General features: G+C 37.4%; 1 protein-coding gene across 3 annotated transcripts in view; it reads right to left on the reverse strand.

The window, feature by feature from the left end:
- The window catches only part of LOC123771027 (junctional adhesion molecule-like), a 90034-nt gene extending 66090 nt beyond the window's left edge, over positions 1-23944 (reverse strand). For 2 of the 3 annotated variants that reach the window (XM_045763271.2, XM_069324406.1), the window contains exon 1: positions 23864-23941. The gene's annotated coding sequence lies outside the window, so the exon portion shown is untranslated. Of the gene's footprint in view, positions 1-23374; positions 23681-23863 lie in introns of all 3 variants that reach the window. The other variant, XM_069324408.1, reaches the window with a different exon arrangement.
- Between the last annotated feature and the right edge of the window lie 477 nt (positions 23945-24421).

A 24421-nucleotide genomic window follows, 5' to 3' on the forward strand; every position in this document is an offset into this window, starting at 1 on the left:
TTAGGTAGACGAAAAAACATTAATTCATGAAAACTTGGCTTATTAGGCAAATCGGGCCTTGAATAGTAGGCTGAGAAGTGCGTTCTGGCTATTAGGTACGACATATATATATATATATATATATATATATATATATATATATATATATATATATATATATATATATATATATATATATATATATATATATATATATATATGCAGAATAACCACATATGAAAAATAGAAAATGCTTAACGCGTTTTCGGCTAATTCGCCTTCATCAGAGCAAAGTAGAATGAAGATAAGTTTGCTGATCAGACCTTTATATCCGCCTGGGCAGATCACCTGACCACCAAAAATAAGTGGAGGAAAGGAATTATAAGAAAGAAGGTAACTGCAGAAGGCCTATTGGCCCATACAAGGCAGCTCCTTTTAATATCTCCAAGTGCCATACGTGTTTAAATGATTGCTATATTGTTTTGACGTGCTATATTGAGGCTTAAATAGGGATCCAACTTGTACATACCGGGGCTCACATTAAGGCTGTTGTTACAATGTTTGATCAGAGCAGACTCGATCACGTTTCGTTCAACAAAATCCTTACTTTTAACAATACATTTTGCCCCTGTGAAGTCGATAGAATGATTACATAAACTGGAATGTAAATACAATGCACTGGATTGCTGGGCTGTACGAATAGCATATGAATGCTGTTTTAAACGCGAGGAAAGAGATTTACCAGTCTGGCCGATGTAAACACATGCACACTCATTACAAGGGATGGAATACACACAACCTGCTACAGACGAGGGCGAGTTCTTAATTAACATGGACTTAACTGTATTATCATTTTTGAACACTAGATTAATATTAAGGTTCTTCAGGGCTGGGGCAAGATTTACTAGACCCTCAGAATATGGTAATACCAACGAATTTTTCAGTTCTGGTTTCGACTTAGTAGTCTGTTTGTAGAAAGTCCTTTTTGCTTGACCAAACGCAAGATCCAAGATCGATTTTGGGTATTTTAACTTCTTCCCAATTTCAAATATATTTGCTATTTCTTCATCGAAAAATTCCGGACTACAAACTCTCAGTGCTCTGAGAAACATACCAGAAAAAACTGCCCGCTTGACCTGAACATGATGATTTGAATAGAAATGTACATACGAGCACACATTGGTAGGTTTCCTATACACATTGAATTTGAAACTTCTACCAATTCTATGAATCATGATGTCTAAAAAAGGCAGAACACCATTCACTTCGTTCTCAATTGTGAATTTAATTGACGGAACCAGCGAATTGATTTGATTGAGAAAATCAGTTTCATCACGATTAACCGGCCACAGGCACAAAATATCGTCAACGTACCTGTACCAAAGCAAATTTGAGGGTAAAATCCTGGGAAGGATATTTATTTCGAAACATTCCATGTACAGATTGCTCAAAACAGGGGAGAGGGGATTACCCATCGCCATGCCAAATGTTTGTTTATAAAATGAATCATTAAAGCTGAAATAATTATCTTTAATGCACAATTTTATAAGTTCAATAATGGTGTTAGTAGGCAAAGTTAAATTATACCTTGGGAGTAGATCCCGTAAGAATGACAACAGATCATCAACAGGAACCCTAGTGAACAGAGCCGTCACATCAAAACTCACAAGTTTAAAATCATAATTTAATTTCAAACTAGACAACTTGTTAACCAAGTCCAAGTTGTTTGTTATGTGTGAGTTGGAAATGGAACCAACTACTGGAGACAAGACTTGGACAAGCCATTTGGAAAGTCTATATGCCACAGATCCAACAGAACTAATAATAGGTCTTGCAGGATTATTCGGTTTGTGTGTTTTAATAAGCCCATATAGATATGGGAGAGAAGGGGAACGACTTAAAAACTTAGGAATCAACTCCTTATCTTTTTTGAGCACGGTTTTAAGAGTTTTGTTGAAATGAGCAATAACTCTTTCAATAGGGTCACTATTAACAGGTAAGTAAGTGTCTCTGTCCTCCAATAACTGGTTCATTTTTTGGACATAGTCTTCTTTGTCCATGATGACAACAACATTGGATTTATCAGCTTTAGTGATATGTAGAGAGTTATCTTTTTTGAGGGTTTTGAACGCTCGCATAAACCTCTCTGGACAATTAGGCACAGTACCCTTAAGTAAAGAACCGTACACCATTCCCTTGCAAATATTGATGTCGTCAGATGAAATCTCACTAGATTTCTCCAAATTGCAAAAACTTTTGGCAATATTTGCATAATTCACATCTCTATTTGATATGGAGAAACTCAGACCGTAACCAAGAGCAGTCATCGTATCATTATCAAGTTGTTTACTAGAGAGATTAATAACAAAGTCAGTGTTGGCATGTTTATTCCAATCACTTTGTTGAATGAGCCTATTTAATTTTGAATCAAGCTTCGTACTTACATTCGTGCAGGCAGATCTCATAGCGGTATAACAATAATCCATCATCGGGCGATTCCATTCCAAGGGTACAGCTTGAGAAAATGAATACTTACGGCTGTTCAACACCTTAAAACATTCCCGTACTTCTAATTTAAGCAAATCAATATTTTTACCAAGCACTAAGCGGGAAATTTCATCAAACGGTCGGTCAGCTAATTTCAGCACACTGTTGGAGGATAGGGAACGGGGAAGCACTTGTTCACTGAGACATTTTCTAAGAAAATGAAGACGGATTTTTAACGTATAGGATTTCACTAAAGCAGAACGAAAATTAGAAACAAAAGGTTTAAGAGCAGGGTAGAGAGAGGAGAAGTGAAGAAATTGGCGCGTGGTATCCATGTATGCAACAATGATCACAAAAACACTGATCCAAGTATGCAGAATAACCACATATGAAAAATAGAAAATGCTTAACGCGTTTTCGGCTAATTCGCCTTCATCAGAGCAAAGTAGAATGAAGATAAGTTTGCTGATCAGACCTTTATATCCGCCTGGGCAGATCACCTGACCACCAAAAATAAATGGAGGAAAGGAATTATAAGAAAGAAGGTAATTGCAGAAGGCCTATTGGCCCATACAAGGCAGCTCCTTTTAATATCTCCAAGTGCCATACGTGTTTAAATGATTGCTATATTGTTTTGACGTGCTATATTGAGGCTTAAATAGGGATCCAACTTGTACATACCGGGGCTCACATTAAGGCTGTTGTTACAATGTTTGATCAGAGCAGACTCGATCACGTTTCGTTCAACAAAATCCTTACTTTTAACAATACATTTTGCCCCTGTGAAGTCGATAGAATGATTACATAAACTGGAATGTAAATACAATGCACTGGATTGCTGGGCTGTACGAATAGCATATGAATGCTGTTTTAAACGCGAGGAAAGAGATTTACCAGTCTGGCCGATGTAAACACATGCACACTCATTACAAGGGATGGAATACACACAACCTGCTACAGACGAGGGCGAGTTCTTAATTAACATGGACTTAACTGTATTATCATTTTTGAACACTAGATTAATATTAAGGTTCTTCAGGGCTGGGGCAAGATTTACTAGACCCTCAGAATATGGTAATACCAACGAATTTTTCAGTTCTGGTTTCGACTTAGTAGTCTGTTTGTAGAAAGTCCTTTTTGCTTGACCAAACGCAAGATCCAAGATCGATTTTGGGTATTTTAACTTCTTCCCAATTTCAAATATATTTGCTATTTCTTCATCGAAAAATTCCGGACTACAAACTCTCAGTGCTCTGAGAAACATACCAGAAAAAACTGCCCGCTTGACCTGAACATGATGATTTGAATAGAAATGTACATACGAGCACACATTGGTAGGTTTCCTATACACATTGAATTTGAAACTTCTACCAATTCTATGAATCATGATGTCTAAAAAAGGCAGAACACCATTCACTTCGTTCTCAATTGTGAATTTAATTGACGGAACCAGCGAATTGATTTGATTGAGAAAATCAGTTTCATCACGATTAACCGGCCACAGGCACAAAATATCGTCAACGTACCTGTACCAAAGCAAATTTGAGGGTAAAATCCTGGGAAGGATATTTATTTCGAAACATTCCATGTACAGATTGCTCAAAACAGGGGAGAGGGGATTACCCATCGCCATGCCAAATGTTTGTTTATAAAATGAATCATTAAAGCTGAAATAATTATCTTTAATGCACAATTTTATAAGTTCAATAATGGTGTTAGTAGGCAAAGTTAAATTATACCTTGGGAGTAGATCCCGTAAGAATGACAACAGATCATCAACAGGAACCCTAATGAACAGAGCCGTCACATCAAAACTCACAAGTTTAAAATCATAATTTAATTTCAAACTAGACAACTTGTTAACCAAGTCCAAGTTGTTTGTTATGTGTGAGTTGGAAATGGAACCTACTACTGGAGACAAGACTTGGACAAGCCATTTGGAAAGTCTATATGCCACAGATCCAACAGAACTAATAATAGGTCTTGCAGGATTATTCGGTTTGTGTGTTTTAATAAGCCCATATAGATATGGGAGAGAAGGGGAACGACTTAAAAACTTAGGAATCAACTCCTTATCTTTTTTGAGCACGGTTTTAAGAGTTTTGTTGAAATGAGCAATAACTCTTTCAATAGGGTCACTATTAACAGGTAAGTAAGTGTCTCTGTCCTCCAATAACTGGTTCATTTTTTGGACATTTGGCGAATTAGCCGAAAACGCGTTAAGCATTTTCTATTTTTCATATGTGGTTATTCTGCATACTTGGATCAGTGTTTTTGTGATCATTGTTGCATACATGGATACCACGCGCCAATTTCTTCACTTCTCCTCTCTCTACCCTGCTCTTAAACCTTTTGTTTCTAATTTTCGTTCTGCTTTAGTGAAATCCTATACGTTAAAAATCCGTCTTCATTTTCTTAGAAAATGTCTCAGTGAACAAGTGCTTCCCCGTTCCCTATCCTCCAACAGTGTGCTGAAATTAGCTGACCGACCGTTTGATGAAATTTCCCGCTTAGTGCTTGGTAAAAATATTGATTTGCTTAAATTAGAAGTACGGGAATGTTTTAAGGTGTTGAACAGCCGTAAGTATTCATTTTCTCAAGCTGTACCCTTGGAATGGAATCGCCCGATGATGGATTATTGTTACACCGCTATGAGATCTGCCTGCACGAATGTAAGTACGAAGCTTGATTCAAAATTAAATAGACTCATTCAACAAAGTGATTGGAATAAACATGCCAACACTGACTTTGTTATTAATCTCTCTAGTAAACAACTTGATAATGATACGATGACTGCTCTTGGTTACGGTCTGAGTTTCTCCATATCAAATAGAGATGTGAATTATGCAAATATTGCCAAAAGTTTTTGCAATTTGGAGAAATCTAGTGAGATTTCATCTGACGACATCAATATTTGCAAGGGAATGGTGTACGGTTCTTTACTTAAGGGTACTGTGCCTAATTGTCCAGAGAGGTTTATGCGAGCGTTCAAAACCCTCAAAAAAGATAACTCTCTACATATCACTAAAGCTGATAAATCCAATGTTGTTGTCATCATGGACAAAGAAGACTATGTCCAAAAAATGAACCAGTTATTGGAGGACAGAGACACTTACTTACCTGTTAATAGTGACCCTATTGAAAGAGTTATTGCTCATTTCAACAAAACTCTTAAAACCGTGCTCAAAAAAGATAAGGAGTTGATTCCTAAGTTTTTAAGTCGTTCCCCTTCTCTCCCATATCTATATGGGCTTATTAAAACACACAAACCGAATAATCCTGCAAGACCTATTATTAGTTCTGTTGGATCTGTGGCATATAGACTTTCCAAATGGCTTGTCCAAGTCTTGTCTCCAGTAGTAGGTTCCATTTCCAACTCACACATAACAAACAACTTGGACTTGGTTAACAAGTTGTCTAGTTTGAAATTAAATTATGATTTTAAACTTGTGAGTTTTGATGTGACGGCTCTGTTCACTAGGGTTCCTGTTGATGATCTGTTGTCATTCTTACGGGATCTACTCCCAAGGTATAATTTAACTTTGCCTACTAACACCATTATTGAACTTATAAAATTGTGCATTAAAGATAATTATTTCAGCTTTAATGATTCATTTTATAAACAAACATTTGGCATGGCGATGGGTAATCCCCTCTCCCCTGTTTTGAGCAATCTGTACATGGAATGTTTCGAAATAAATATCCTTCCCAGGATTTTACCCTCAAATTTGCTTTGGTACAGGTACGTTGACGATATTTTGTGCCTGTGGCCGGTTAATCGTGATGAAACTGATTTTCTCAATCAAATCAATTCGCTGGTTCCGTCAATTAAATTCACAATTGAGAACGAAGTGAATGGTGTTCTGCCTTTTTTAGACATCATGATTCATAGAATTGGTAGAAGTTTCAAATTCAATGTGTATAGGAAACCTACCAATGTGTGCTCGTATGTACATTTCTATTCAAATCATCATGTTCAGGTCAAGCGGGCAGTTTTTTCTGGTATGTTTCTCAGAGCACTGAGAGTTTGTAGTCCGGAATTTTTCGATGAAGAAATAGCAAATATATTTGAAATTGGGAAGAAGTTAAAATACCCAAAATCGATCTTGGATCTTGCGTTTGGTCAAGCAAAAAGGACTTTCTACAAACAGACTACTAAGTCGAAACCAGAACTGAAAAATTCGTTGGTATTACCATATTCTGAGGGTCTAGTAAATCTTGCCCCAGCCCTGAAGAACCTTAATATTAATCTAGTGTTCAAAAATGATAATACAGTTAAGTCCATGTTAATTAAGAACTCGCCCTCGTCTGTAGCAGGTTGTGTGTATTCCATCCCTTGTAATGAGTGTGCATGTGTTTACATCGGCCAGACTGGTAAATCTCTTTCCTCGCGTTTAAAACAGCATTCATATGCTATTCGTACAGCCCAGCAATCCAGTGCATTGTATTTACATTCCAGTTTATGTAATCATTCTATCGACTTCACAGGGGCAAAATGTATTGTTAAAAGTAAGGATTTTGTTGAACGAAACGTGATCGAGTCTGCTCTGATCAAACATTGTAACAACAGCCTTAATGTGAGCCCCGGTATGTACAAGTTGGATCCCTATTTAAGCCTCAATATTGCACGTCAAAACAATATAGCAATCATTTAAACACGTATGGCACTTGGAGATATTAAAAGGAGCTGCCTTGTATGGGCCAATAGGCCTTCTGCAGTTACCTTCTTTCATATAATTCCTTTCCTCCACTTATTTTTGGTGGTCAGGTGATCTGCCCAGGCGGATATAAAGGTCTGATCAGCAAACTTATCTTCATTCTACTTTGCTCTGATGAAGGCGAATTAGCCGAAAACGCGTTAAGCATTTTCTATTTTTCATATGTGGTTATTCTGCATACTTGGATCAGTGTTTTTGTGATCATTGTTGCATACATGGATACCACGCGCCAATTTCTTCACTTCTCCTCTCTCTACCCTGCTCTTAAACCTTTTGTTTCTAATTTTCGTTCTGCTTTAGTGAAATCCTATACGTTAAAAATCCGTCTTCATTTTCTTAGAAAATGTCTCAGTGAACAAGTGCTTCCCCGTTCCCTATCCTCCAACAGTGTGCTGAAATTAGCTGACCGACCGTTTGATGAAATTCCCCGCTTAGTGCTTGGTAAAAATATTGATTTGCTTAAATTAGAAGTACGGGAATGTTTTAAGGTGTTGAACAGCCGTAAGTATTCATTTTCTCAAGCTGTACCCTTGGAATGGAATCGCCCGATGATGGATTATTGTTACACCGCTATGAGATCTGCCTGCACGAATGTAAGTACGAAGCTTGATTCAAAATTAAATAGGCTCATTCAACAAAGTGATTGGAATAAACATGCCAACACTGACTTTGTTATTAATCTCTCTAGTAAACAACTTGATAATGATACGATGACTGCTCTTGGTTACGGTCTGAGTTTCTCCATATCAAATAGAGATGTGAATTATGCAAATATTGCCAAAAGTTTTTGCAATTTGGAGAAATCTAGTGAGATTTCATCTGACGACATCAATATTTGCAAGGGAATGGTGTACGGTTCTTTACTTAAGGGTACTGTGCCTAATTGTCCAGAGAGGTTTATGCGAGCGTTCAAAACCCTCAAAAAAGATAACTCTCTACATATCACTAAAGCTGATAAATCCAATGTTGTTGTCATCATGGACAAAGAAGACTATGTCCAAAAAATGAACCAGTTATTGGAGGACAGAGACACTTACTTACCTGTTAATAGTGACCCTATTGAAAGAGTTATTGCTCATTTCAACAAAACTCTTAAAACCGTGCTCAAAAAAGATAAGGAGTTGATTCCTAAGTTTTTAAGTCGTTCCCCTTCTCTCCCATATCTATATGGGCTTATTAAAACACACAAACCGAATAATCCTGCAAGACCTATTATTAGTTCTGTTGGATCTGTGGCATATAGACTTTCCAAATGGCTTGTCCAAGTCTTGTCTCCAGTAGTAGGTTCCATTTCCAACTCACACATAACAAACAACTTGGACTTGGTTAACAAGTTGTCTAGTTTGAAATTAAATTATGATTTTAAACTTGTGAGTTTTGATGTGACGGCTCTGTTCACTAGGGTTCCTGTTGATGATCTGTTGTCATTCTTACGGGATCTACTCCCAAGGTATAATTTAACTTTGCCTACTAACACCATTATTGAACTTATAAAATTGTGCATTAAAGATAATTATTTCAGCTTTAATGATTCATTTTATAAACAAACATTTGGCATGGCGATGGGTAATCCCCTCTCCCCTGTTTTGAGCAATCTGTACATGGAATGTTTCGAAATAAATATCCTTCCCAGGATTTTACCCTCAAATTTGCTTTGGTACAGGTACGTTGACGATATTTTGTGCCTGTGGCCGGTTAATCGTGATGAAACTGATTTTCTCAATCAAATCAATTCGCTGGTTCCGTCAATTAAATTCACAATTGAGAACGAAGTGAATGGTGTTCTGCCTTTTTTAGACATCATGATTCATAGAATTGGTAGAAGTTTCAAATTCAATGTGTATAGGAAACCTACCAATGTGTGCTCGTATGTACATTTCTATTCAAATCATCATGTTCAGGTCAAGCGGGCAGTTTTTTCTGGTATGTTTCTCAGAGCACTGAGAGTTTGTAGTCCGGAATTTTTCGATGAAGAAATAGCAAATATATTTGAAATTGGGAAGAAGTTAAAATACCCAAAATCGATCTTGGATCTTGCGTTTGGTCAAGCAAAAAGGACTTTCTACAAACAGACTACTAAGTCGAAACCAGAACTGAAAAATTCGTTGGTATTACCATATTCTGAGGGTCTAGTAAATCTTGCCCCAGCCCTGAAGAACCTTAATATTAATCTAGTGTTCAAAAATGATAATACAGTTAAGTCCATGTTAATTAAGAACTCGCCCTCGTCTGTAGCAGGTTGTGTGTATTCCATCCCTTGTAATGAGTGTGCATGTGTTTACATCGGCCAGACTGGTAAATCTCTTTCCTCGCGTTTAAAACAGCATTCATATGCTATTCGTACAGCCCAGCAATCCAGTGCATTGTATTTACATTCCAGTTTATGTAATCATTCTATCGACTTCACAGGGGCAAAATGTATTGTTAAAAGTAAGGATTTTGTTGAACGAAACGTGATCGAGTCTGCTCTGATCAAACATTGTAACAACAGCCTTAATGTGAGCCCCGGTATGTACAAGTTGGATCCCTATTTAAGCCTCAATATAGCACGTCAAAACAATATAGCAATCATTTAAACACGTATGGCACTTGGAGATATTAAAAGGAGCTGCCTTGTATGGGCCAATAGGCCTTCTGCAGTTACCTTCTTTCTTATAATTCCTTTCCTCCACTTATTTTTGGTGGTCAGGTGATCTGCCCAGGCGGATATAAAGGTCTGATCAGCAAACTTATCTTCATTCTACTTTGCTCTGATGAAGGCGAATTAGCCGAAAACGCGTTAAGCATTTTCTATTTTTCATATGTGGTTATTCTGCATACTTGGATCAGTGTTTTTGTGATCATTGTTGCATATATATATATATATATATATATATATATATATATATATAAATATAAATTTTAAATATATATATATATATATATATATATATATATATATATATATATATATATATATATATATATATATATATATATATATATATATATATATATATATATATATGTCGTACCTAGTAGCCAGAACGCACTTCTCAGCCTACTATTCAAGGCCCGATTTGCCTAATAAGCCAAGTTTTCATGAATTAATGTTTTTTCGTCTACCTAACCTACCTAACCTAACCTAACCTAGCTTTTTTTGGCTACCTAACCTAACCTTACCTATAAATATAGGTTAGGTTAGGTAGGGTTGGTTAGGTTCGGTCATATATCTACGTTAATTTTAACTCCAATAAAAAAAAATTGACCTCATACATAGAGAAAAGGGTTGCTTTATCATTTCATAAGAAAAAAATTATAGTAAATATATTAATTCAGGAAAACTTGGCTTATTAGGCAAATCGGGCATTGAATAGTAGGCTGAGAAGTGAGTTCTGGCTACTAGGTACGACATATATATATATATATATATATATATGTATATATGTCGTACCTAATAGCCAGAACGCACTTCTCAGCCTACTATTCAAGGCCCGATTTGCCTAATAAGCCAAGTTTTCATGAATTAATGTTTTTTCGTCTACCTAACCTACCTAATCTAACCTAACCTAGCTTTTTTTGGCTACCTAACCTAACCTTACCTATATATATAGGTTAGGTTAGGTTAGGTAGGGTTGGTTAGGTTCGGTCATATATCTACGTTAATTTTAACTCCAATAAAAAAAATTGATCTCATACATAATGAAATGGGTAGCTTTATCATTTCATAAGAGAAAAATTATAGTAAATATAATAATTCAGGAAAACTTGGCTTATTAGGCAAATCGGGCCTTGAATAGTAGGCTGAGAAGTGAGTTCTGGCTACTAGGTACGACATATATATATATATATAATCTTTGGACAACACCCACCAGTGGGCCTCAAACCCAGAAAGCACAACTACCTTCCAGTAGCTGTCATAACTAGTACGCCTTAACCCACTACACCACTCAGACTCTTAAAAGAAGTAGAGACTTCGAGGTATATAAACACCTCAAATATCCCCACTTCCCAAGAGCACCAGAATAGTGAGGGATTACTTTACGTTTTTCATCAAGCCACTGTTAATGTGGGAGAACTCGTGTCCATGCTATAAGCCTACACTTACATAAACCACAAGTGAAGATTAACAATCTTTGGACAACACCCACCAGTGGGCCTCGAACTCAGAAAGCACAACTACCTTCCAGTAGCTGCCATAACTAGAACGCCTTAACCCACTACACCACTCATCCCTTAAAAGAAGTAGAGACTTCGAGGTATATATTCACCTCAAATATCCCAAATATCAGTGAATTTCCTTAAGTACTTTCGTATATTAATTAAAGGATTAAAGGAAATTCCTGTTTCAATTTTCCTCCGTGGTCTGACACTGTCACATTTTTAATCACATACACATACACATACATATATATATATATATATATATATATATATATATATATATATATATATATATATATATATATATATATATATACTATATATACAAAATATATATATATATACTATATATATATATATATATATATATATATATATATATATATATATAAATATATATATATATATATAAATATATATATATATATACTATATATACTATATATATATATATATATATATATATATATATATATATATATATATATATATATATATACAAAAAATATTCAAGGAAGGGGGTGGTAGGAGAAAAGCACACAGAAACTGTATTGGAGGGGATCTAAACATTCCCTCTAATGCGTTATGCGTGGTTTCCTCCGAGGCTATGGGTCCCCCTTCTTCCAGCTAGAGGTGGTACTCCCTTCCTATTGTACATATATATATGTATATATATACATATATATACATATATATATATGTATATATATACATATATATGTATATATATATATATATATATATATATATATATATATATATATATATATATATATATATATATATATATATATATATATATAGACATATGTCGTACCTAGTAGCCAGAACTCACTTCTCAGCCTACTATTCAAGGCCCGATTTGCCTAATAAGCCAAGTTTTCCTGAATTAATATATTTACTATAATTTTTTTCTTATGAAATGATAAAGCTACCCTTTTCACTATGTATGAGGTCAATTTTTTTTATTGGAGTTAAAATTAACGTAGATATATGACCGAACCTAACCAACCCTACCTAACCTAACCTAACCTATATATATAGGTAAAGTTAGGTTAGGTAGCCAAAAAAAGCTAGGTTAGGTTAGGTTAGGTAGGTTAGGTAGACGAAAAAACATTAATTCATGAAAACTTGGCTTATTAGGCAAATCGGGCCTTGCATAGTAGGCTGAGAAGTGAGTTCTGGCTACTAGGTACGACATATATATATATATATATATATTGATATATATATATATATATATATATATATATATATATATATATATATATTTATATATATCATATATATATATATATATATATATATATATATATATATATCTATATATATCAAAATGTGCTTTCTAGAAAGGAAACGAGAAAGGAGTCACATAATCAATACATGGAAGATACTGGAAGGCCAAGTACCAAAATTTGCACAGTCAAATAACAACGTGCTGAAAGATAACGATATGAAAGGACATGCAGAATATAACAAGTGAAGAGCAGAGGTGCCATCCACGCAATCAGAGAGCAATCAGAGGTCTACAGCTTTTCAATACCCAACCCGGAAAGCATATCAAATATTGCTTGAGCAAATGAGGACTTCCTTAAGAAAGAATTAAACAAGTACCTGCAGGAAGAGCCGAACTAATTGCACCGTTGTGGATATGTGTTGCCTGCAGGCTGCTCCAAGCAACAGCCTGTTGGATCATATTTCAAGACAGGGCATGAGGGAGTACAAGAACTCCCAGAACTCACTCTAGGAACAATCCAGGTAAGTATAGACAAGCTGTGGACCAAAGTATTGAGCCGGGCCCACCTGAATTCTGCAGCTGCACAAGAATGTATTGAATTCTCCAAAAATATTTTTTTAACGTTTTCACCTGAGACAGGCTTGAGTTCCAGCCACAAATCTGGGATTGACATCATTAACGCCATGACAAAACTGGTGTAAACTTTAGGAGGGAAAATTAATTATTATTTTTTTGGCGTGGATATTCCTGCGCGGGCCAGCCTCTGGCTGGCCCACTAAGGGTTACTCATTTTTGTCTTAATTAGGCTGCGAATAAGTATTTATGACTCGTCATCTTGGCTTTAACAAGGTTTGGTCGAATGGCATTACTAACTTTTTCTATGCAGTTAAATCTCAGTTGAAATCTTATTTGATTTGTAACTCTGCACTGTGATAGATAATCTCCCAGTGGGTTCTTGGGCCACTGGAGAAATGTCAGCACCACAGACCTGACATTTCTTCTCAACTGCTGGAACCTGCAAGCTATGATGTCTTCGATACCAAATTGATATTTAAACCACCTGCATATAAGCAGTTCGTAGTTTGTTGAATTTTTGTACCATCTCGTCGATGCTCAATGTTGCAGCTGCTGTGTTGTGGTCAACGTACATCTGCAACTATCTGTCTTTTACTATTTTCGTAATCTGTGCAAGACTCTGTGCCACATGAATGTCTACATTCCTCCTCTTAATTGCAAGTTTTGCAACTTTATCTCCAATATCATTCCCTAGCATTCCTACATGACTTGGCACGCAGTTGATGAGTACTCTATGACCATAACATTTCATTGTTTATATATTAATGCTTCAACACTTGTGGTTAGATGAATGTTGTTATGAAATTGTTCTTGTTGCAAGGTTTCAACAGCAGTGATCGAATCTTTATTTATGATAACGTATTGTCGGTATTCGGTAGGAGTATCTTCAAAAGTCTTTTTTGAATAACTTGAACCCTTTAAGATTCAACGCCTGTTTGGGTCTCTAACTATTTATTGAATTGCCTGCCTTAACGGCAGCTCAAGATTCTTGTCTCTGGTGGCCTCCTGCAGCTGCACCAGAATGTATTAAAATGTCCATAAATTTATCTTTTTCGACATTCCCACTTGAGACCCGCTAGATCGAGAAGTTCCACCCATAAAACTAGGATTACCACCATTAATACCATCACAAAAGCATTGCAAACTCGGGCAGGAGTGGAGGAAGGAAATGACTGGTATAAGTCAAGATAATGACATGCTGGCAAGTGGATGGCAAGCTCCTTGACCCACAAGGTTAAGGCAGGTGTGTGGACAAAAGGTGGAAAGCTAGACGAACTATGTAACCAGCGGTTAAGTGATTATAACAAAATGAAAAAAGTATTTGTTGTTTTTTCAATAAAATAAATAAGGTGGAACAATGTGGCTGAAATTTATGAGGATTATAGGTTGAAAAACAGGAAAAAACGAACATTCTGTTGAGAAAAGAATTGGCCACGATTCGCCGTAAATATATACCATATCGAAGCAGAGAATCTTCAAGACATGAAAGAGAAAAATATGGAGTCAGCGGCGATATATATATATATATATATATATATATATATATATATATATATATATATATATATATATATATATATATATATATATATATATATATATATTTTTGTGAAGATAAACTCTTTCTAGAAAGATTGAGCCTGCTCTTCCCTACCTCAAGTTACGTCCAGTTAACAAGTATAAGATGCTACATTCAAGATACGTCCACCGGTAGCACAAAACGTTTTGACCAGGAGGCAAAACGTACCCAAGATCCCCCACTCCACACACCCTCCACGCCAGTTTGTCGTCAACCAGCAAACTTCTCATTCCAGCCTGCCTGCTCCTGATTGGTGACTCGCCAACCGCGCACCTGCACATTGCACCTCCGTGCCATCTACCTGAATCGACGTCGGAGCCCTGACCAGCTATCAACTTCAGAATATTCTTTGTGCTCTTAGAGTTGACATCTCTCTCTGGCATACTAAGCTCACTGGCTTGTATACGAAGGGAGGTCTCAGCCATAGCCGATATTCTCAGCACCATTTTACACTTTCACATTTATACTATTGTGTCTCACATTGTCTTTGCATTTATCTTTGTTATTTAATTGTATTTTTCATTCCCCCGAGATTTGTCCTTATTTTCATTTATGTTTAAAGTAAATATATTAAAGTTTCATTGTTCATACTTTGTGTTTTACGTGTTCCTCCCTCTCACTTACCACAGACAACAGGCAAGCAGTCTATCTTTTTGTTTTATGTGTGACCAGGCATTGACACCTGCCATTGAAGGACTGCCGAACATCTACACTCCAACACTTTCCCGTCACATATTAATGGGGCCTGTCCTAGGAGCTTAACTCAGGTACTAGTGCCAGAACGTCAATTTGTGGTAAGCGTACTTCGCTTTGCTAAAGTAGCCTTTCAATATTATCATTAATTTTCATATTTATATGGTGCTGTGTGTACTGTGCATTCCGAGAGTAGCATATAGTGAGTGTGAGATAACTTTGGATTATGTGGTGACTGTCGGCCGCAGTCATTCTCTTAATTGGTCATCTTTCCCTCCGTGTTATTACTCGTGTTTACCACCTTTTGTCCCTAGGATATTTCTCACATTATCGGCAGATCATCATTGTGGTACCCTGGTACTTTGTTTTGTCTTCGGGTCAAAGCACCCTATCTTCTGCAATCCGACCGAAGGAGGATAAGAGGGCCATAGTTCCTCAAGCACGGACTTCGTTGCTGAGTTGGGACCTCAGCAGCAGTTCTCGTCACCAGTTGACACTCGCGCCCCTACACGTCGGTCAGAGATGATGATATTTACTTAGGTAGGGAATTAGCTTTCTTTTTACAGAGCACAAAGTTCGCTAATTCTGTATCATATTCATTTAGTGGGAAACCCTTGCATATGTCCTATAGAGACTCGGCAAGGTATGCCTACATTCTTGGACTACCTAATTCACTTTTGGAGCAATTAAATGTTTCATTTGTTTTAGAAACTCAGTTTCACTTATTTAGTAGGATTTTCTTGCCCTTATTCTCTTACATTGAGTACCGGGTACAAGATTTCCTGCGACTTTGATTTACTAATCATTTACCATCTTAAAATTAACTGTATTTGTTAAAGATTAAAATTCCACAGGATAGTTTCCAGTTGCCACGTTTTCCTGTTTCTGACATTTACCATATCACAACTATATTCGTGTATATTTATTTGCTATCTTTCACAATGTTTCGTCTCCAAGCTTTCCGTAACGATCCAGCAGGTGAAATAGGGACCTTATGTCGTGCCAAGAGGACTGAATTACAAACTCTTGCACACGGGTATCGACTAGATCTTCCCCATGGAGCCAACAAAAATGAATTACATAACCTCATTATGGATCACCTCTTAGATGAAGGGACAATTGACTCTGAAACTCACGAAACTTATTCTATTGCAGATAAAACGGATTTGGCAACTATGAAACTCAAACTTGAACTTGACAAGCTTGAGAGGGAGCAACAGCAAGCAGCTCTTCAAATGAAGGAAAGAGAAGCTGCAATGAGGAAAGAAGATCAAGAACGAGAGGCGGCCCTAAAATAACGAGAGTTGGCCCTCAAGGAACGTGAGACTACAATTCTCCGTGAGCGTGAGCGAGTACAGCTTGAAGCAAAACAACGCCAGCTGGAGATACAACGCGAGCATGACAAACAGCAAGCGGCTATGGCTATAGAATGTCGTCAACGAGAACTCACGTTGGAAACTACACACCTCACTCAACGCCAACAAGCTACCGCCAGTCTTCCAGTAAGTTTCAATATCTCCCATGCAACTAAGTTAATGCCACCATTCGTTGAGACAGAGATTGATGTCTTTTTTACCACCTTTGAGACCCTAGCTAATCAACTTAGCTGGCCTGCTGATCAATGGTCTATCCTTCTCAGAGTGCATCTCATAGGTAGAGCTGCAGTTACTCTCAGTACCTTAGCGTCTGATAATGACTACCAGACCTTGAAGCAAGCAGTTTTGGACGCCTACCTTCTCTCCACCGAAAGCTACAGACGAAAATTCCGTGATCATCTTAAGGCAAGTACCACCACCTTTCTAGAATTTGCCAATAAAAAGAAGCGATATTTCATGAAATGGTTGGAAGCGGCACATGTCTCTACATTTGCAGAACTCGTCAACCTAATGCTAGTTGAGGAATTCTTGAGACGTGTTCCCCCTTCCGTCCGTTTATATCTAGCAGATAAAGAAGAAACCGACTACATCAAATGTGCGAAGTCGGCTGACACCTACAGCCTCATCCACCGGCTGACACCATCACCACCTCCCAGTAAGACGTCTTGGTACAGTTACGATAAAGTGAGTACAGATGAAGCGAGCTCACAATTGTATTGTAAGTATTGCAAACTCTATGGACATACCATAGAAAGATGTGGGAAGGCTCAATACAAAAGCAATGAGTCTTGAAGTGGGTAGAATATAGTTGTGCATTAATCAGCGAATTAATGCACAACTATATTCTACCCACTTCAAGACTCCGCTCCAATATAGAAGCATCAAGAAATATGGGCCTATAGGCCGTCTGCAATTACTTCCATTCTTACCTTCAATACCCATTGTTTCGTGTTCTGGCTTGTGTTGAAAGTTTGTTTTCACCTCATCCAAAACTGTTGTAACATATCACCTCACCCAAATGCAAGTATACAAAATCGAAGATGTTTAAGCTCTATTCAGTTATATAGTTGTGTGTGTGTGTAAACTAAAGTCTTTGAAAATGTAATAAGTTTTACGAAACGCGCTCAAGTGTCGCGTCAGACTAGAAATAAAAATGAATTTTGGAGAATTGATTTTTTAATTACCATCAACAGTGAAAAGAAACATAAGAAAGATCGAGAAAATTCGTGTTAGAATTATTAATCTTACTTTTTCGGTCATATTAAATAATATATGTCTACAGGAAAGACTGCTACCAAAATATACTAATATATATATATATATATATATATATATATATATATATATATATATATATATATATATATATATATATATATATATATATATATATATATATATATATATATATATATTTATATATATTTATATTGGTAATCACACAAACGTGGTCTAATTGGTCTAATTGTGAATGAAATATCATTTCATTCACATAGTCCATTAGAGTCTCGAACCCTGGACTTCAAGAGGAGAAGCCTGTCGCGCTGCCAACTGCACCACGGCCACGCCACAAAAGAGAAGGATCCTACAGACACACAACGGGTCGTCAACTGGGACTTTAAGCCTTCCCTACGGTGCTACCTTAGAATGGTGGTGTTATTGGTGATTAGCGCACCAGTTACATAAATTGCTAACCACACTATGGAGGATCAGAGTATGTGTGTGTGTGTGTGTGTGTGTACTCCCCTACTTGTACTCACCTAATTGTGCTTGCGGGGGTTGAGGTCTGGCTCTTTGGTCCCGCCTCTCAACTGTCAATCAACTGGTGTACAGGTTCCTGAGCCTATTGGGCTCTATCATATCTACATTTGAAACTACGTATGGAGTCAGCCTCCACCACATCACTGCCTAGTGTGTGTGTGTGTGTGTACTCACCTAGTGGTACTCACTTAGTTGTGTTTGCGGGGGTTGAGCTCTGGCTCTTTGGTCCCGCCTATCAACCGTCAATCAACAGGTTTACAGGTTCCTGAGCCTATTGGGCTCTATCATATCTACACCTGAAACTGTGTATGGAGTCAGCCTCCACCACATTACTTCCTAATGCATTCCATTTGTCAACCACTCTGACACTAAAAAAGTTCTTTCTAATATCTCTGTGGCTCATTTGGGCACTCAGTTTCCACCTGTGTCCCCTAGTGCGTGTGCCCCTTTTGTTAAATAGCCTGTCTTTATCAACACTGTCGATTCCCTTGAGAATCTTGAATGTGGTGATCATGTCCCCCCTAACTCTTCTGTCTTCCAATGAAGTGAGGTTTAATTTCCGTAGTCTCTCCTCATAGCTCATACCTCTCAGCTCGGGTACTAGTCTGGTGGCAAACCTTTGAACCTTTTCCAGTTTAGTCGTATGCTTGACTAGATATGGACTCCATGCTGGAGCCGCATACTCCAGGATTGGGCTGACATATGTGGTATATAATATTCTGAAAGATTCCTTACACAAGTTTCTAAAGGCCGTTCTTATGTTAGCCAGCCTGACATATGCTGCTGATGTTATCCTCTTGATATGAGCCTCAGGGGACAGGTCTGGCTTGATATCAACCCCCAGGTCTTTCTTTCTCTCTGACTCTTGAAGTATCTCATCTCCCAAATGATACCTTGTATCTGGTGTGTGTGTGTGTGTGTGTGTGTGTGTGTGTGTGTGTGTGTGTGTGTGTGTAGACTTGATTTATAGTAGCAATATCTAGTTTTCTCCTAGTTTCCATTCACAGTTAATATCATCACTCATCTTCAAGGTGTTCCAAGCCAAGTTGGACAATAGAGTTCACTCCTGCTAGCCGCGAGAGGGCGTATTGGTAAACCGAATATCATCCTGGAGAACGGTAGTTGATAGCGGCCATTGACACGCGAACCCAATTGTCTTCAGAAAGGTAATTCCCGTGATCATAGCGATTGGGCAGCCTGTCCTTTCAACAGGTTGCATTTGGTACTTCATGGGGCCCACCAACGTTACAAAAGATATCTACTATGGATTGCAGCGTCCTCACTGATATCTTCAACTATGCCACCAGCTCATCCTGATGTTCAAATAGTACGTTTTGTAACTATATGGACCTGCGTACATATATTGACGTAATGGGCAATTAGAAGGTTGGGCAATTAGTACTGGTACAATTATAAAAATAGGCAATTAGTACTGGTACAATTATAAAAATGGGCAATTAGTACTGGTACAATTATAAAAATGGGCAATTAGTACTGGTACAATTAGAAACATGGGCAATTAGTACTGGTACAACTAGAAAAATGGGCAATTAGTACTGGTACAATTAGAAAAATGGGCTATTAGTACTGGTACAATTAGAAAAATGGGCAATTATTCCTTGTACAATTAGAAAAATGGGCAATTATTCCTTGTACAATAAGAAAAACGGGCAATTAGTACTGGTACAATTAGAAAAATGAAAAATTAGTACTGGTACAATTATAAAAATGGGCAATTAGTACTGGTACAATTAGAAAAAATGGGCAATTAGTACTGGTACAATTATAAAAATGGGCAATTAGTACTGGTACAATAAGAAAAATGGGCAATTAGTACTGGTACAATTAGAAGTCAATATTGTCCTGGCCTAGAAGTCAATATTATCCTGAAAGTCAATTACTTCCAGGATAATAGACTGAAAGAGCTGTTGTTAATCCTGCTGTGTGTGTTAAGCCGTATAGACCTATGTACGAAAGAATAACCCCGAATGTAGGTCTATGAATGAAAGAATAGTCCCGAATGTAGGTTTATATACGAAAGAATAGCCCCGAATTTTGGCCTATGTACGAAAGAATAGCCCCGAATGTTGGCCTATGCACGAAAGAATAGCCCCGAATGTTGGCCTATGTACGAAAGAATAGCACCGAATATTGGCCTATGTACGAAAGAATAGCCCCGAATATTGGCCCATGTACAAAAGAATAGCACCGAATAAAAGAACCCAATTTAGAAATCACATATTTTGTACGAATTCGAATTATTATATGTATTTCACGGTTATATTTATATTGTTAATGCATCGTCAATTTCTTACGCTTAACTGTGGCATAAATTTGATCGTAGCGTTTGTTGTTGTTGTTTAAAATTCACTACTTGGAACAAAAAGTTGCAAGTAGCACGGGCTATGGTGAGCCCTTAGACTGTAGCGAAATTAGACAATACATAACTTGCTTGTACTGATAACGTACTTCATAATAAAACGTTTCGGTCCGTCCTGGACTATCAATCGATTTGAGAATGGTCAGGACGGACCAAAACGTCGTCGTCCCTTCACTTTCTAGTGTGTGGTCTGGTCAACATATTTCAGCCACGTTATTGTGACTCATTGCCTGCAAGTTGACTATAATAATGCTGGGGCCTGACGGCTGAGTGGACAGCGCTCGGGATTCGTATTCTAGAGGTTCCGGGTTCGATCCCCGGTATAGGCTGAAACTAATGGGCAGAGTTTCTTTCACTCTGATGCCCCCTGTTCGCCTAGCAGTAAATAGGTACCTTGGAGTTAGACAGCTGCTACGGGCTGCTTCCTGGGGATGTTTAACAAAAAGGAGGCCTTGTCGATAACCGGGCCGCAGGGACGCTAGGCCCCGAAATCATCTCAAGATATGATTGCATTGTCTATAAGCAACCAGAGAACACCAACAACATCAACACAACCTTGTAGACATAAGGAAAATGGAAATCTACACTACCAGTTTCAAGCCTTTCCTTGAAGGCTTGAAACCATCATCTTATCTATCATCATACTATCAGGCAAGGAGAACCATGCAATGGATATGGATTATCCATTTAAAATCAGCAGACTCCTAGATGCTACTGCTGCTCTGCTTAGACTCGGTTTTAAGTACATCTGCGAATTGCCACATGACCTGCTGATGTAGACCTGACCAAATATAACCTGTCAGCAAAATTATTTGCACATCCAACTTCACTACGCGTCGATGTGCAAAAAGTGATGTGAGTCCAGAGACAGCTTTGTAACCAAATGCACAAGAAATGTGTAAATATCCCATTCAAAATTATCTACTCCCAGAAAATTGTGCCAAATATCCACACTTTGGTGATTGTATGCATTAAATATGGGTGATTGTAACCTTTCCGACGTCGCCCACTATGTGGTAAGGGGAGGGGAGAGGGTGTGAATGTATTTTGCAAACAAATACAAATACGAAACTTTTTTCTTCGCAAATGTAAGTTGCTTAGCTTAAAACACTGTACTTGCAATCGTTCACACGAACCCATTGCTGATACATGCATTAAACTGTGCCATCAGCTCGTTATTATTGATGAAACTGGATGAGCTAAATGAATTCTAGGGTGGGTTCAGTTCCTGAGCCCTAATATATATGCCTGTGTTACCTGCCACCCGCAGGATGGGTATAGGGTGAACAATGACCAATGAAGGCGATGAGTCACAATAACGTGGCTAAAGTATGATGACCAGACCACACACTAGAACGTGAAGGGACGACGATGTTTTGACCATTCTCAATCGACTTGAGAATGGTCCAGGACGGACCGAAAAGTTGTCGTCCCTGCACCTTCTAGTGTGTGGTCTTGTGAACAATAACCAATGAACTAAGCTGATTCAAACTGTGTTTGGATACTAAAGGTAATTTTTGGGTTCATTCTAAATTATGTACTTCAAAAACTGCAATTTTTCTGTATGATACAGCTATATATTTAGTAATTAATACAACCTTACGTTTACTGTATAATACAGCTTCATATTTACTATTTGTATCACCTATGTATTTGTTGTATGTTACAGCTTTATATTTACTGCTTTCAACAACCTCCCTTCATCTACGTCAATTTCAAATCTACTTGCCTCTTCAACAATTCAACAGAACTATCTACATCACCAATAGTACAAGGAAATACCTTCAAAAAGAACCTTTATGCAGGAAACTACCTGTGTCAAAAATATTTAAGTAAACTACTGTTTTTGAACAGAAATAATTCAGTGAACTACTGTTTTTTAACAGAAATAATTCAGTGAACTACCGTTTTTGAACAAAAATAATTCAGTGACCTACTATTTTTGAACAAAAATAATTCTGTGACCTACTGTTTTTAAACAAAAATAATTCACTGACCTACTGATTTTAAACAAAAATAATTCAGTAAACTACTGTTTTTGACAACAATACAAGACCTTACATTTAACCCCATCATTAAAATAAAATTCCTGTATCAACAGCAATGCAGGAAACTACCTCGATAAGCAACAATGCAAGAAACCAACGGTCATCAACATCAATGCAATAAACTGCATACAGCGACAACAATGCAAAATACTACTTGCACCCTCAGCAATACAATACATGACTACCTTCATCAACACCATAAATTTGAGCATCAATCATAAACCTAGTCATTGGGCGATCGATCGTGTGTCAAGATGCAACAGGTTAATCTCTGTGCTTGCAAGATTGAGAAGTTCTATAAAGGAAGATGTTTCTTAATCTGATTGATTACCTGTTTAGTTGAATATGCTACAATTAACTGATTACCTTTTGAAATGAATTTGCAACAGCTGTTTACCTGTAAAGATGGATATGTTAGAATTGATTTCCTGTGGAACTGAATGCACGAGAATTGATTATCCGTGGAGATGGAGAGATGAGATGATGCTTGAACTGAGTACCCGTGGAGATGAAGATGCAGAATCCACAGATAATAGGTTCCCTAATGCTGCTTCGTAAATCCACTCAATTCTGACGATAAATTATCTCTATTGCTCAGCACTAAATATTAACTTTTTGCTATCATCCAGTGTGAGAAAAACAATCCAGAATACCTTTTCTTCAGTTAAGTATTAACATTCGTAATTGAGCCATATAGTTAACTCTGAAATTTAATATGATTCAAAACACGAAAACTTCATATATATATTTTATGCTTTTTACTTTTCGATAGAGAGATCAAAATTATTCACGTGGAATTTTATGCACTTTTTAAAACCACACAAGAAAAAAATTAACAAGCAAAGTTGTTAATTAAGACAGCGCTCGTTTCCGGGTTCAAGATTACCACTCCAGGTCCTCGAAATGTCAACAGGACGGACCTCCCAGTATCGGGAGCTCAGCACAGAGGTGTTCACACCATCACCATCTAAGGCGCACTGAGCGCTCTCACCCCAGTACTTAGCCTCCACTCCCTCTCTGCCAGCCCACTCTATCCCGCGCTCTTTTCCAAAACATTTGCTAATCAACATTTTTTTACTCAATTTCCACGCCAGCCCCCCCCCCCATTTCTTTCTGTGGTAGATTTCACCGCTCCGGTATTTATGGTTTCTCGGGCTATACATAAAATGACCGCCAATGATACACACAGAGAGAGTTTAGGAAGTGTCTCGGAGTTACCTCTGCGCAGAACGGCCCGTTGTCTGTTATTTTATTGCGTGGTAAAACGGGCTGCCCACCGTTGTCTGTTATTGTCTTGCGTGGCAGAAAGGGCTGCATACGACAAAATAAAATTGTTATTATTTTTAGCAAAAACTACAATTGTTTTTCCCCCATTTTAATTTGATTTTACAGTCATTCTACTCACCGGGAACTTTCCTTTTGCAACATTCGAAATTAATCTCCT

This window comes from Procambarus clarkii, chromosome 14, assembly GCF_040958095.1.
Source record: "Procambarus clarkii isolate CNS0578487 chromosome 14, FALCON_Pclarkii_2.0, whole genome shotgun sequence".
Classification (NCBI taxonomy): Eukaryota; Metazoa; Arthropoda; class Malacostraca; order Decapoda; family Cambaridae; genus Procambarus; species Procambarus clarkii.